The sequence below is a fragment of the Centrocercus urophasianus genome, unplaced genomic scaffold (genome assembly GCF_019232065.1).
Source record: "Centrocercus urophasianus isolate 14NV4802_14NV808 unplaced genomic scaffold, USGS_Curo_1.0 seq_18, whole genome shotgun sequence".
In the NCBI taxonomy this organism is placed as follows: domain Eukaryota; kingdom Metazoa; phylum Chordata; class Aves; order Galliformes; family Phasianidae; genus Centrocercus; species Centrocercus urophasianus.
The window spans coordinates 25673260-25686947 of record NW_024884733.1 but is presented as its reverse complement, the minus strand read 5'-3'; positions in this window follow the sequence as shown (position 1 = coordinate 25686947).

Sequence of the window (13688 nt, the reverse complement as noted above, 5' to 3'; positions counted from 1 at the left end):
TGTATGTTGTGGTGACCAATAAACACAATATAGGTAAAGTTCTATCCTTGTGATGGACTGCTCCATATAGCCTGCATGTTAGTATTATTTGCAACTGTTTGAGTTATCCTTGCTTTGCAGTTGGTGAAAATATCAAATGTCGTCTTATGGGAAGATGCAGAAAGAAGCAGGAGAGAATGAAAGCCAAAAAAGGAAAATCCCTTTCCCTTATCTCCTCACACGTATTTGCTGTTGTTGCTATTCATTTTGTGCAGAAAGAAAAATCAGTCTCGTTTATGGTAGGGTTTTACATGGAGGGGACATTCAAAATGTTTTACAGTGTATAGTATTTTGAAGTATTCTTTTTTTATGTATGACAGGGGTGAGCTTTGTCTTATTTTTTGAATTTGATCAGAATGCAATTTTTTAAAACAGGAAACAAACAATGTATTCGTTGCTCTCTGTGAATACAGTTGGATAAAATATAGTTGGATAAAATGTTGTGAAACAAGTGATTCCTTTCCTGACTTCAGTTGATGATTCTGAGTCCTTTGAGAAATGCCAGCAGCTGCCTGACACATCTCTAGTCAGAGGTAAGATGATACATCTGTAATGTTGACTGCTGATGATTTGAGGCCTGATTATATAGGTCTGGATTGGCGGCGTATTGCTTACAAGCTGTTTTAAAATCTTTGCCCAATCGTACCGGCAAGAGACAGAAGGTCCAGCCTGGCCATTATTCATCCATCCATTTTTATTCTTAGTGACAGGAGTTTTTGTAACAGACGTTTGGTGATGTGTTAAAGCATTTGGACGTTGTCACCTGAAGGTAAACAGAAAAATACACCATTTAGATTTCCCTGTGGACCTCATAGTTTATACTGCAACACCAAGACCCCATTGCTGCTCTCTCTCTCTCTCGCTCCTGTGTCAAATCTTGTTGTGTTATCCAGGGCTCCTGGATGACATCCAACTTGATGTTTATGTCTGCTTGGAGTAAGGAGAGCATAGAAGGGTTTTTATAGCATTCAAGATGAAGCATGAAATGACACACATTTCACATTTCTGCTGTCTTCTTAAAGCTAAAATACATACAGAATCTTAAAGCTCACCAAGGGAGATTTCTTAGAATTTGTATGTAAATGATCTTGTAGCCATAGTTGTGATGAGAGAGAGAAGTTTTTGAGAGAGAGTAATACAGGACCTGTGTGCTTTTTCTACTGATGATACTGGTCTAACAAAAAGTGTCTTTCTTCCTAGCCTTACATTCACTTGTCCACATGCAAACACACACAGTTGAGCCACTGCATTAAAATACTCAATGGGAAGCTGAAAATTTCAGGTTTTTACTTTATGTATTGAGTTATCCATAAAATTTTTCACTAGTGATTTAGGAGGAGTTTCTTCTTTCTGACTCTCTTTTTCAAACACAGAATGGCTTCTGCTCATTCACCTCTTGGTAGGTGCTTTTTTCTTAAACTCTTATTATACTGTATGTTGCATCTGCTTATGTTGTTCAAGTATTTTCCTTTTTCTTACTGGAGCAGATGAAACTTAATCAAAAGTTTGAGAAGTGATAGTAAAAGTTGCACTTGTAAAATTGGAGTTCATATAATGCCTTTAAGTTGTTACAAAGATCATTTCAGAATATATGCTGTAAGAATCATTGTGATTGCCAGAGTCTGGTAATCTGTAGAAATTTTGCATTGCAGTTGTGAAACTGTGTGTGTTACAGGGAAACTACACCTAGGAGTGTATTTTAAGGAATACAGTAATTGAAGGGTGCATTTCGTACAGGAAGAACAGTAGTAGCTAACATGACAGAAGATAAGATGGATCAGTAAAAATGTGTCTGTACATGACTGCCATTACTGCTTTCTGTGCTTCACTAGCTTCCTGTAGAAAGATAAAGTATGTGGTATAAATTGTACTGAATTTCTTAATGAACTGACTGTAGTGGGAGCATAATGAGCTAGGGATGGACATACAAGGCAGTCCTGTAATAAGAATGGCTTTTAAAGCTTTTGGATTGTCATATTTACTTTATTAGTATTAGCACTTGAAATGCACAAGTGCCAGAAAAGCAAACAGCTGTTAGATGCTCTTTGTTCTTGAATTCTGTTTGTAGTCACTAAGAGAGAACAATCTTGCAAGCATTACACTTTTTCCATATGTTGTGTAGGCTGCCACCGTATTTTTTTTTTCACTGTGGTGGTGGTGGTATCTCAGTTCTTCTGGCTGACAAAGTATTTCCAATGTAGTAGCCTGTTAGCTATTTCTCTGCCCTTAAAATTCTCTCTACTGAAAATCCTTCTTAGTTTTTTTCCAGATCTCGGGAGGGGGATGCAGAATGATGACAAAAAGTGGTTGATAATAGAGGTAGCAGAATAAGAGGATTCTGTAAGCAATAATGCTGTGGCTTTAGAATTGCAATCCATTATTTGAAGTGTGGCTTAGTAGCCCTCTGTAAGGACTAATATGTATGACTCACATTTCTAGATCACTCGAAGCACATCGTAAATGGTATTCAAATATTTCATAATGCCTGCATCATTGAACTTTCTAGCACTTACACTGAGGATACTGAAGCTCAATAAGGTCGTGATTTTAGGAAGGTTAGAACTGTGATTCTGAATCATTCCTTAGCTTACTGTAGCATGTCTCACAATGTTGTTGTGTCCAAAGCCAATTTTCTCATAGCTAAGTAAATTGGTAGGCTTTGGAAGGAAGATTGTTATGTTTATGCTGTTTGTCATCTTTCAGTTTGTATCTGCAGAAGTTGGATGGGCCTTTTAGGCATACTTAGCTTATACTGCATCGAGAACAAATAACTGTTACTTCTTGACTTATTTCTCTTATGTATAGAAGGGTTATTGTTTGTGTTGTTTGTTTTCTGCCTGTCATCACTCAGAAGCTGATGCCTAAACCTTTTGACATAGTGGCTATTTAATTTTAATATAGTTGAGAATTTTAAATTCTCAATTCCTCCAAAAAATAAAGGTTTGCTGTATGCCTGCTACCACATTAGCTGCTAAGATAGCTGCATGAAAGTTTGCTATAAGCCTTCCCTCCTCTTTTTCTTGTGCTGTATGTGCCTCTGCTAGAAGCAGTGTGGGCTGCTAAGAGAGGAACCTGTCAGCAGTCAGACTCTGAGGCCAAATAAAAGAGAGGGAGTAGAATGTTCTGCCTGCAGTACCTTTCTTGATAGGGTTGGTGATGGCAGATCTGTAAAGAGAACTGAGCATCTCTGTGTCCCTCTTTGCTGCCTAGGTGTTTTGTAGGCTTCCACTAAATGTGTTAGCTGATCTCATAGAGCCTAAGTTTCCATGCCAAACACAGGCTAAGCATATTCCTTCTTGCTATGTTACTCTGCTAAAGGCTGCTATTCTTGTTATGAGCCAGGGGCTCTTACACGGATTCATGAATGGATGCAGAGAATTGTTATCTCCAGCACATAAATTCATTATAACTATTAAACTAGGCTGAAATTGAACCTGTTGACCTGGAAGTGAATGGCTCCATAACATTTCATTAATCCTTTGAGATGTTTAATTCTTGCTAATTTGATATTTCAGATACGATCTTCTCTACAGATATAATGGCTTAATTAGTATACATTACATGATGTCTCTTTGCAGTACAGCGTGTACAGTATTTATCCACTAGGAAAGTAATTCAGTAGAGCTCAATTATAATACATTGACTAGAGCATAACTATTTAAAAGGATATGCACAATATTCACTGTAATTTAAGCATAAATATTTTTCCAGTCTTTTATAATTTGATTGGAAACAAATGATCTTAAAGGTACTTTCCAACCCAAACCATCCTATGATTTTATGATCTGTTGATATCTATCCCCTTCTCAATATGGTATTTCTAAATCTTCTGTTACGTCCTACAGTATATTTCAATTTAACAACTCCACCCAGCCTGGAGCAGCAGTTCCAGTTCAGTCTGTATGCAAAGAAATGATAAAAGGTGTTGTTTTCATGAGTGGCATCGTGGACAAGGCTTTTGTCATGCTGAACTTTTTTGCACATGGAGAACTCTCCCAAGGCCATGAAAGCAGGGCTATAGCAAGCTAGCATAGCAACTGAAAAAGAGTGTAAGGTGATGTGTAGTAAGTAACACAACTTGCTGAAAATCCTAAATGCACTGAGCTAATAGGAAGCTCCAAATTTTTCCTTGCAGATTCTTCATATTGTCAAAGACAACACTCAATATTCTCAAGTCATTTAGGTTAACCAGAGGACCACAATTAATGAAAAAAACCTGCTGGAAAATTAGTAGTTTTCTCTTCTCCCTCTTCTCTCTTTTCTCCCTGTTCTTTATAAATCTTTAGAGTTGCATAGGGAATTGGTTATTTGACCCAACTGTCACATGAAATATTTTGTTGAAGTTGGTTTCCTTTGTCAGATCAGCTTGTACCGAGTAGTACCAGAATGTAGCTGCCTGCTGCCCCAACCCAGATGTTTCCCCACATACTGCTGTCTGCAATATAAGGCTTGAGGTAATTGAGTTTATCTCTTTTTCCCTTCTAACAACATTGATCTATATTGGATATTTGGACTCTAGAGAATCAGAGCTCCTTATTCCTGCCTAGGATACGTTGTCTTGAGATTTATTCTGAATGTGTATGGAATAAATAATGAAGGAGTAAATGATGAAGGAATAATGTAGTGAAGTTGCAGCAGAATGATTTGTTAGCCACAAGGTGGCAGTTGGGTTGCCTGAGTGAATCTTGAAACTGATGCATCACAATACCTTCTTTTTCAGTCTGGCTTTGGTAAATTACCAGCGTGATTTTTCCCTTTCAGTGTTAACTGCAAAGACTCTTCTCTGGAGTAAACTTGAAACATCGATCTTGTGGGCTAGTGAACCTTGCCTGGTCCAGTTGAAGGCTTCCAACTGTTCTTTACCTGGGTACTAGAAAAGTTTACAGAAAGCTGCTGTCTATCGATCCTTGTTTCCATTTAGTAGAAATAATCAGAAAAGAATGGCTCAGTGAAGAATTGTACCATGCAAAAATTAAGTATGCACCACAGGATTTTCAGCTGGAGGAGCTGAACACGTGTTTGCTGGATTTTGGAGAATGCCAGGTAGAAAGTTGTCTTCAAATTCTCAGTCTGGGGAAGATCCGTATGTATTCTTTAATTACTTTAACAAAATAGCTGAGGTCCTGTCTGCTTTATGAATAGTTTGCTAGCACTGTGTTTGGTGGGTTATTTTCTTCCACTTCATTGCCATAATATCCTCAGCTGTATCACCCTCCTATTGCACTGTTGGTACAGATGAGGGTACGTGGTCTGTGTTTCACTGTTGTTTTTTTTTCTTCAGTGTGCTAGAAGGAAACAAAATCCCTAACAAACAACAAGGTCCAATTTTCCTTGTCAACAGTGAGGCCTGTATTCTGTTTGCACTGAAATCCCTGGCAGAGGTCCCAATGGTCAGATCTGGCTTTCTCCCTCCTTAAAACAATATTCTTCCTTTTGTGCTTTATCCTCTGCTTGTCAGAATCAGCTGATTATGAGCTCCTGCACAGATGACATTTTAGCTTCAGTAAGCAGGAAGGAGGCATGAATTAGGGCTTAGAAAAAAAGAAAAAAAAAGTTCAATAATTAGCCACAGAGGAAGGAAAACATCCAAAGGGGAAAAAAAAAAAAAGCACACAGAAGGAGCTGACTGACTTCATTTGGCTGGGCTGCAAAGTTCAGCTGTAATGATGGTAGTTAAATTAATTATGATGATTTGGTGACAAGGAAGCTAGTTTGTCTTCAAATGCTGTGCATTATTTTCTAACCAAGAAGTAACTTTGCACGTTGCTGCTGCTCTGGTGGAATAATAGATATCAGACATTCCTCAAGACTTGTAAACCGTGCTTTCATTCAGGGTATGATGCATGATGGCACAGTTTGATCCCAAACTAACCCTTAGGCTGGGGTTCAGATAAGCCTGCAGAAGACTTTAAGGCTTTCCCTCTTTTCGTTATTTGCTGGATACTGACTCGAACAATACTGTGCATTGTGACCTTGTGGCATTAAAGTGACAAGTTGTAGGTAGGAGAGGTGTACATGGGGCCAGGAGTGTCAGGAGTACACCTTATCTTTACCACTGTCTGCAATTGTGAATGCTGCTGATCCTGCAGCTTTCTGTACATGCACACCTCTATTAGAATTCCATCTTGCCTTAGCTACAGCTTTAATCACTGCAGGTGTTTGGGGGCGTTGCTATTGTAATATACATGTTGCATATGCCCCTGTATGATTTTGGATTATTTCTCAGGGATTTTTCAGTGCAGTATTTAAATGTGCCCCACATTCATTTCCTCATGGCTGTTTGGTCTCTTTGCATTCTAGCAAACAGCTTTATTTTTGATGCTAGCTTCCTTTTGACATGCAGATATCTCCTTTTGGTAATCAATATTGCAAGCAAGTGTGGCTGTGGAAGCCACTGAGACTTCTGACTGTCTCATTTTTCTCTGTGAGCACATCCTAAGCCGTCAGTCTATCCCTGAAGAAATCTTTCTCTCTTCACTTTGGACTTTCAGTTTTATTGTTTAATGTCTCATAGTTCCTGTGGGATTTGTCTGCCAAGAGGTATGTCTGTCATCTTAGAGGATGTTTCCTAACTACTCTGATAAGCTGATACATATATGACTTTAAGGAGGGCTTTGAATTTATAGGGAATGATGATAAGGTGAATTAATAAAATGAGCACAACATAGCAAAGAAAAGTGTTCATAAAGTAAAATGCACTGATCCGTTTCCAGGGGTCTTTAGGCAATTTTGTCTTTTATTGCCACATATTTGGATCAGGCTGTAACTCATTACCAGCATCTGTCTGCACAGCTGTTGGGCACGGGTGTGGAGGCTTCTGATGGTCTGAGTGGTCACACCAAGATCCTTTAATAAAAGCATAGCTATTTTAGAAGAAAAAAGAAAAAAAATCTGGCTTTGATTGGTTTTGGTACACCAATAAAAGTGCATCTTCACCATTTGTAACTGTATCTGCATAGGAACACTTCACCATAATGATTTACTAGTTCTTCTATATCAGTAAGGTGCTCCTTACAACATGTGGAGTGGTTTTTAAGACTGCATATTCAGTTCTGCTACCTGGAACAACAGTAGTAAAACACAAGCATGCAAACTTCTCCTACAGAGGCAAATAAGCAGAGTTCTTCCTCTAACACTAGGCAGAGCTGCTTTATGATCTCTGTCTTCCTCTAAGGCTTCACAAAAGCGTCTTCCTTCTAACCTTCTCTTTGCTTCTTCTTTGCATTTCTGCTTTAAACTTGGTTGCTTGCGAAAGGAATGTGGGGATAAATTTAGATGGCGACTAAAGAAGTAGCAACTACTTCTCCTTTATGTCAAAGAAGAGCTTTGACAGGTCAGAGCCTAGGTGAGATGAAGTGGCTTAACCCACGGAGTACAGCTGTGGCTGCAAGTAATGCATGGCATCTTGAACTCTTCCTATAGAGACTTTCACCCCAGGTGCTGATACATCAATGGCTCTTAATGTGCAAGTTATTAGCATGTTTCAGTGTAACAGTCTAATGAGTTGCAGTAATCCAGCCTGGAGGTCAGAGATGAAAGGCTTGCTGTTGAAGCTGCTTATTCAACTTGATTCGCCCATCTTTAGAAGGTCAGGACACTTTTCCACCGAGAGAATGACCTTTGCCAGGTCGTGGAGTCTGATGGGCAGGTTGGTGTGTACAGATCTGAACTTTTAAAACCACTCTTGGAAGCAGATTGGAGTGCTTTCAGTAAGACAAGGCTGTTTGAGGTTTTTGTTGGTTTAAAATGCAAATGTATATTAAAAACATACATGTTTTAAAATAGAATTGAATATAAAATAGAATATTTTCAGACTAGTATACTGGTAGAATCTCATTTGGGCTCAACGAGCTGAAGTTTTCATGTCTGCTCCCATCCATCAAGCTGACCTAGTAAAAAGCTATTACAAAGGAAGCAACACACAAACTGCTGAAATTAAGACAATTAGCTTTTTTTGGTTTTTTGCTTCTAAAAAAGTATATTAGCACATTAAATAGAAAATATCTGAGAAGACTGTCAAAACTACAACTTGCTTGAGCTCTCTAATATCTTAGAGAATATGATGATATTCTATATATATCATGTCTCTATCATGTAGAGATATGATTCTCTAATATCTTAGAGAATATGCACTCAAAAGGTGCCCAAAATTGGTTGAAAAGAAAGTTTACAAAAAGGGACTCTCCATCTGTGCCTCACATTCCCCACAGCTGAGTTTCAAATATCCAGCAGCAATGACCTTGGAAACTTAATTGTGTATAATTTTCTCCTTTAGTACAAGTAATACTTTTAAAACCTCAGTATTGAGGCTAGTTTTGTTAGTAAAAATGTGGACTTGCACACTGTAGAACATGAAGTATCTGAAGTCCCTCCATGTGCGGATAGGGACAGGGAGGTGAAAATGCAGTGTCACCATCAAGTGTTTGAAGGGTGCAAACAAGTAGAATGCTTGCTTTAGTCCTTAGGGCAATGATCTGGGTGTAATGACACAAATTACACAGCCATCTGTAAGTTACATAGCCATCCCTCCCTTTATTTTTTTGTTCTTTCAAAGCCAATTAGATCTTGGCCAAAGTTTTGTGGGAGAAACACCTTCTTCACCTTATAGATTTCTGGGTTTGTTCTCTCTACTTCCTTTGATTTACGCTGTCACAGAGACAAATCAAAGCCTATTCTTTATTTATTCTAACTAGCACAAGTGTGCTGTGGACTTAATTCAGGATATGGACTCAAATCCTTCCCTGGAGCAGAGTACAGTACTTTGTCATTTGCAAACACTTGGAAGCACGGTGCTTCAGAGTTCCTGTAAACATGAATAAATTCAAGGAAAATTTTGAATTGCATGTGTAGTTTGAGTGAATACATAGGGATCAGAGTAGCACCCAGCAAGATGAATCTATCCATCATAGGCATTTAGTGTAAAGCTTGTATTTGCTTTTCTTTACGATCCACGTAGATTCGATCAACATAGCAGTTCTGTCATTTGCTAAATACATGGGCTCTGCTCTCTGGGACACCAGCTCATCAGTTACCAAGTGAGCAGCCTGTCATAGGGCCTGCACAGATCGTTTGTAACTGTCACGTACCCAGAGATCAGAATCTTCCCATAGTCTGATCCTTTGATGGCTTGGAAATAGGCTAGCTGTACTGATAACCGGCCTTGCTGGTTAGAAGTAGAGATGCTGGGCCTGAAACCTAGGCAAGCATGGAATTGGAAAGTTTGGGTCTCTTAAAGTTACAAATGAGGCATCAGCCTGCAGCACATTAACTTAAAATTTTAGTATCCATTTTGCAATGCTCTCTGAAAACACACACAGTCACTTCAGCTCACTCTTTTTGGAATTGTCTCTGGTTTGCTGTGTTTCTTTATAGGGGCTGTAGAAAAGGCAGGAAAATAAAAGAATGAGGATGACCACAAGGCATCTTTCCATCCTTTCTCTAGTGCATGATTTTGTCAATAGCCAGTGGATAAGACTTTTTAACATCTGTTGTTCATGTGGGGCTTCTGATAACCCTGAGCTGTCTCCAAAAAAGTGAGGCATTATTGAATGTCCAGTAAAGGTGAGCTATAGATATGCTGCAGCAGGAGGATGACCATGCCTCTGGGCCTCTGTACATCTTTTTCCAAATGGCTATTTTGTTTAGGCAGACCATGAGTCCTTAAGGTGCCTGGTGAGCTGTGCTTGACAATGTATTTAGCAGGGCTGTCAAAAATCCAGATTTCTCCTTTTTTTTTCTTTTATTTTTTATTTTTTAGGTCAACTGCAACATATGTTTCATGAGTATGTCACTGCTGTTATGCTAAGCAGCCCCTGGACATTTATTTCTGCACCAGGAATCCCGCCATACATAGTACAGATCCAACTGAAACCTCCTGTTTTCAGGGAAGACCCTGTCACAGCCCAGCAGATCTCACTAACACAAAACTGTTTCTGATATTCAAGACTGATAGTTCTCGTTCTCAAATTTGTGCCATTACACCCAGATCATTGCCCTAAGGACTAAAGCAAGCATTCTACTTGTTTGCACCCTTCAAACACTTGATGGTGACAATGCATTTTCACCTCCCTGTCCCTGTCCACACATAGCCTCTATTCATACTGGGTGCCTACATTACTGTATTTGAATGCATTGATGTTTCCAGTGAGTAAGCCAAGTCTCTATGAGTATACTGGACCTCTCCTAATTGTGTGATTCTGTAACACTGAATTGTTCCAGTAACATTTCCCACTTGGGACTGAAACACCAGACTTCCACAATGTCTTTGCTTTTTGCAGCTTAGGTCAAACCCTGCCTGAACGCTAACATACTTCTTTGCATGTTAATTTTAGTTAATAGCTGTTCAGTAAAACAATGCATCCATCTCAAGATATATGGCACAAATTAAGCTGAACGCCCAAACAAATTCAGCAACAGACCATGGCCTCAGTGGGCTCTTTAAGTCCAGCATAACACGCATTTACATTATTTTATTTCTCTCTAATACCGTAACTTGTTCCCTATGGGGTTACATTGAGTTAGTTTCATTTTCACATTGTACTGGCACCGCTAGAGTCTTGCATTTAAATAGTCTCATTTCATTTTGATATCATGATGTCATCTCCACAGAGGTACGCTGATACTGTCTGGAGAATTTAGTGCCAATGGCAAGGCAGAGTGAAGCAGCACTTCTCAAGCTAGCCAGTTGGCTAGATGCATTGCTGTGCTCTATATTAAGTCAGCTTCAGCTCCTGAGACCAGCCTTGTTCTCTGGACTGATGTGGTTTTATATCACCTGAGCCCAGTTCACTCCAATACATATGAGACATGAGGTCTCTGGGAAAGTTCGTAGTGTTGATCAGCAGTAGCTGGGAAAAGACATGGACAAGACTGGTTCTCTTGCTTTAGTGTTTTGCCATGGCTGTAGCCAGTGGAGACTCCTGTATGGTGTTCATACTGATGACTATAGCTATCTGCTGGAAAATCCCATGGGGCAGCAGGGAGGGGTGAGCCCACTGTTCAGGTGCCACAGGATACGGGTGGCTCTAACCTGTCATCTGCCTGTTCTGGAGGCAAGAACAACTAGACATTAATGCACAGATGCCACCAGAGTCCTCCCACAAACATGCATACACACATCCACTGCAGTGCCCTCAGGTACTGCAGTAACACGAAAAACTTCCAGCAGTAAATGTTAATATCCTAGTAGCAATCTCAGTGCTTCTGCCTGCATTTTAGAGACTCACAAGTGGTGTCCTGCCTCGTGAGATATGTGCTATTCTCCCTCTCCCAGCTCAACATAAGCCGCTTAGGTAAGAAAGGACCTAAGTTTTACCTGTTGACAATGTGCATCTTTTACAAGGACACAGCTCTGTGACTTTGCCCTTCATCCTCAGCTCCATTTTGACTTCACATGGACAACAGAGCAGATACTTCAGGTCAGTGCTCTTTTTACAATTTATTTATAGAGTTGTCATTAAAGAAGTCTAGCACGGTCATACAATATTTATAGTAAGATTAGACACATGACTGCATCCAAAGCAAATAAAGAGATTCCCACTTCTCAGTGGAACATTCATTTAGCAGGGAAACCTTAGCTTTAATGGGTGTTTTTCTTCCTACTACTGTAATATTTCCAGGGACAAATTGAATCAGGCTGTTTGACTTTAAAGGTGAATTCTTTGTGCTTAGTATCCTTCTTTTCTTTTAATTATTTTGTTTAAAAACAAATGAGCTCTGCAGCTGCTGATCTTGAGGGTTAGTGGATTTTTAAATTCTCTCCCAAAGCAGTGAGGTTACTTACTGCAAAGCTACAAAAGTAATTCTATGAAGCTACTGGTTCTAGCCATTTTCAGAACGATGCAAGAATAAAACTATTTGTTAAAGCTACCTCTGGGATCCAGTGCCTATATACATTTGTCAAAGGATGCAGTATTGAATGCTTCGTTGTCCAAACACTAGGCCAAGATAAATTGTACCTGGGTGTTGAGACTTCCTTATATAAATCAGTGGCATATCAATAATAGGACTCAGCTTCTCCTGAAATTTTAAAGTGAATATATTAGGATCCTTGTGGGAAATCTTAGGTTTCATTTCATGGACTGCTGCAAGGGGTGCTGCCAGTGGATCCTGCTTTTTAATGTGGTCTATAGAAAAATGGGAAAGTAAGTATGAGAAGGCATGAACTAAGAGATTGGGAGGATGCTTTGGAACAGGTCTTTATGATTGATAAAGCAGTGAGGACATTCAGATTCCCATATAGAACTGATGTAGATTCTTTAGAATTAGAGATGAGGAAATGAACAGTCTTTGAAGATCAGATGAGACTTGGAAATTGAAGTGGGGAAGGAAGACAGTGTATGGAACTGAGTGTTTATCATACTAGTTTGACTTGAGAGACCTGGGGCCAAATCTACTCCAAAGTCTTAAATAACAATTAATTCAGTGTTTTAATCCCAATCTTCTCTTTTCACATCAGACAAGTGCAGTTCTGAAATCCATTTTTATGGTTGACATTTTATGTTGATTTTAAAGTACTTCTGCTAACGTATAAGGTCCTCAGTAGTGTTTTCATGGACTGTCTTTCAAGGCTGGCTTTTCACTTATGCTCTCCAAAGAGAATCTGGTAGTTTGCTGTGACATTCATTTTCATCACAACCTGGAAATGATTAAGGCCTGAGCTTTTTGTCCTGTGGCATTAAAGCAGTCATTCTCCTTGTAGACAGAATGCTGAGCATTTTTTTTCCTCCTTAAAAGTTAAAGCAAATTCTACAGTGGCTCAGATCTTCTCAGGACTTTAAACCCAGGTAGGATCACAAGTACCAGTTAGCTATTTACAGGAGGAAGTGTTGCTACTATGCTTATTTATCCCTCACTCAGAAACTCAAGACACAAAGGAGAATTGAGTTGATCCTATCCTTTGTGCATTTGACACATCAACAGTAGGCACCCAGTTGTACATTTTACACGTTAGCCATGGGCACACAGTTTCTGCACTTGCTTCTGCTGCAGTGAGACACCATGTAAAGATGTAAGAATGAAGAAAAAGAAAAAAAGAAAGGAAATGGAATAAAACAGGATGTAATTCAGAAGGTGGAAGTAGTGATGACAGACACTAGGGGAGAAAAAAGTGTCTTGGAACAGAAGAAATGGAGAACAGGAACAAAGATTGAAAATGTGACAAACTAAGATATATTCTGCACTGTGGCTAAACCATCCAGTAATAGAAATAGCACAATAAGAAAAAAGAAACCTCATGAACTGAGTTCAGTTCTCCTCTAAAGACTGTCCAGAGAGTGGGTGACCAAATAGTTCAGATGCCAGGGTCTACACCTGAGAGTCCAAGGTTAATGTAAGTGCTTCATCACGGACTCTGTACATAACTCAGAAATACTCTTTCAATTGTGCTCCAGTTCAGCAGCAGTGAAATGATATAATTGCCTCTTTGCCTACCAAGAACATGAAAATGCATGTGTTACAACTGCAGAGCTGACTGATGACGATGAGAACCAAAGTGCATTTGGTGATATTGTGGGACTGGGACCTTCTCTCAAGTCATACTTGACAAACTTCTTCCATCAGTTCCGTGCAGATATACAGACTGGACCAGCTAATCCCTACATACTGTGTTTCATTCTGAGTTGGTGTTTTACCTGTAGCTGCCTGTCAAA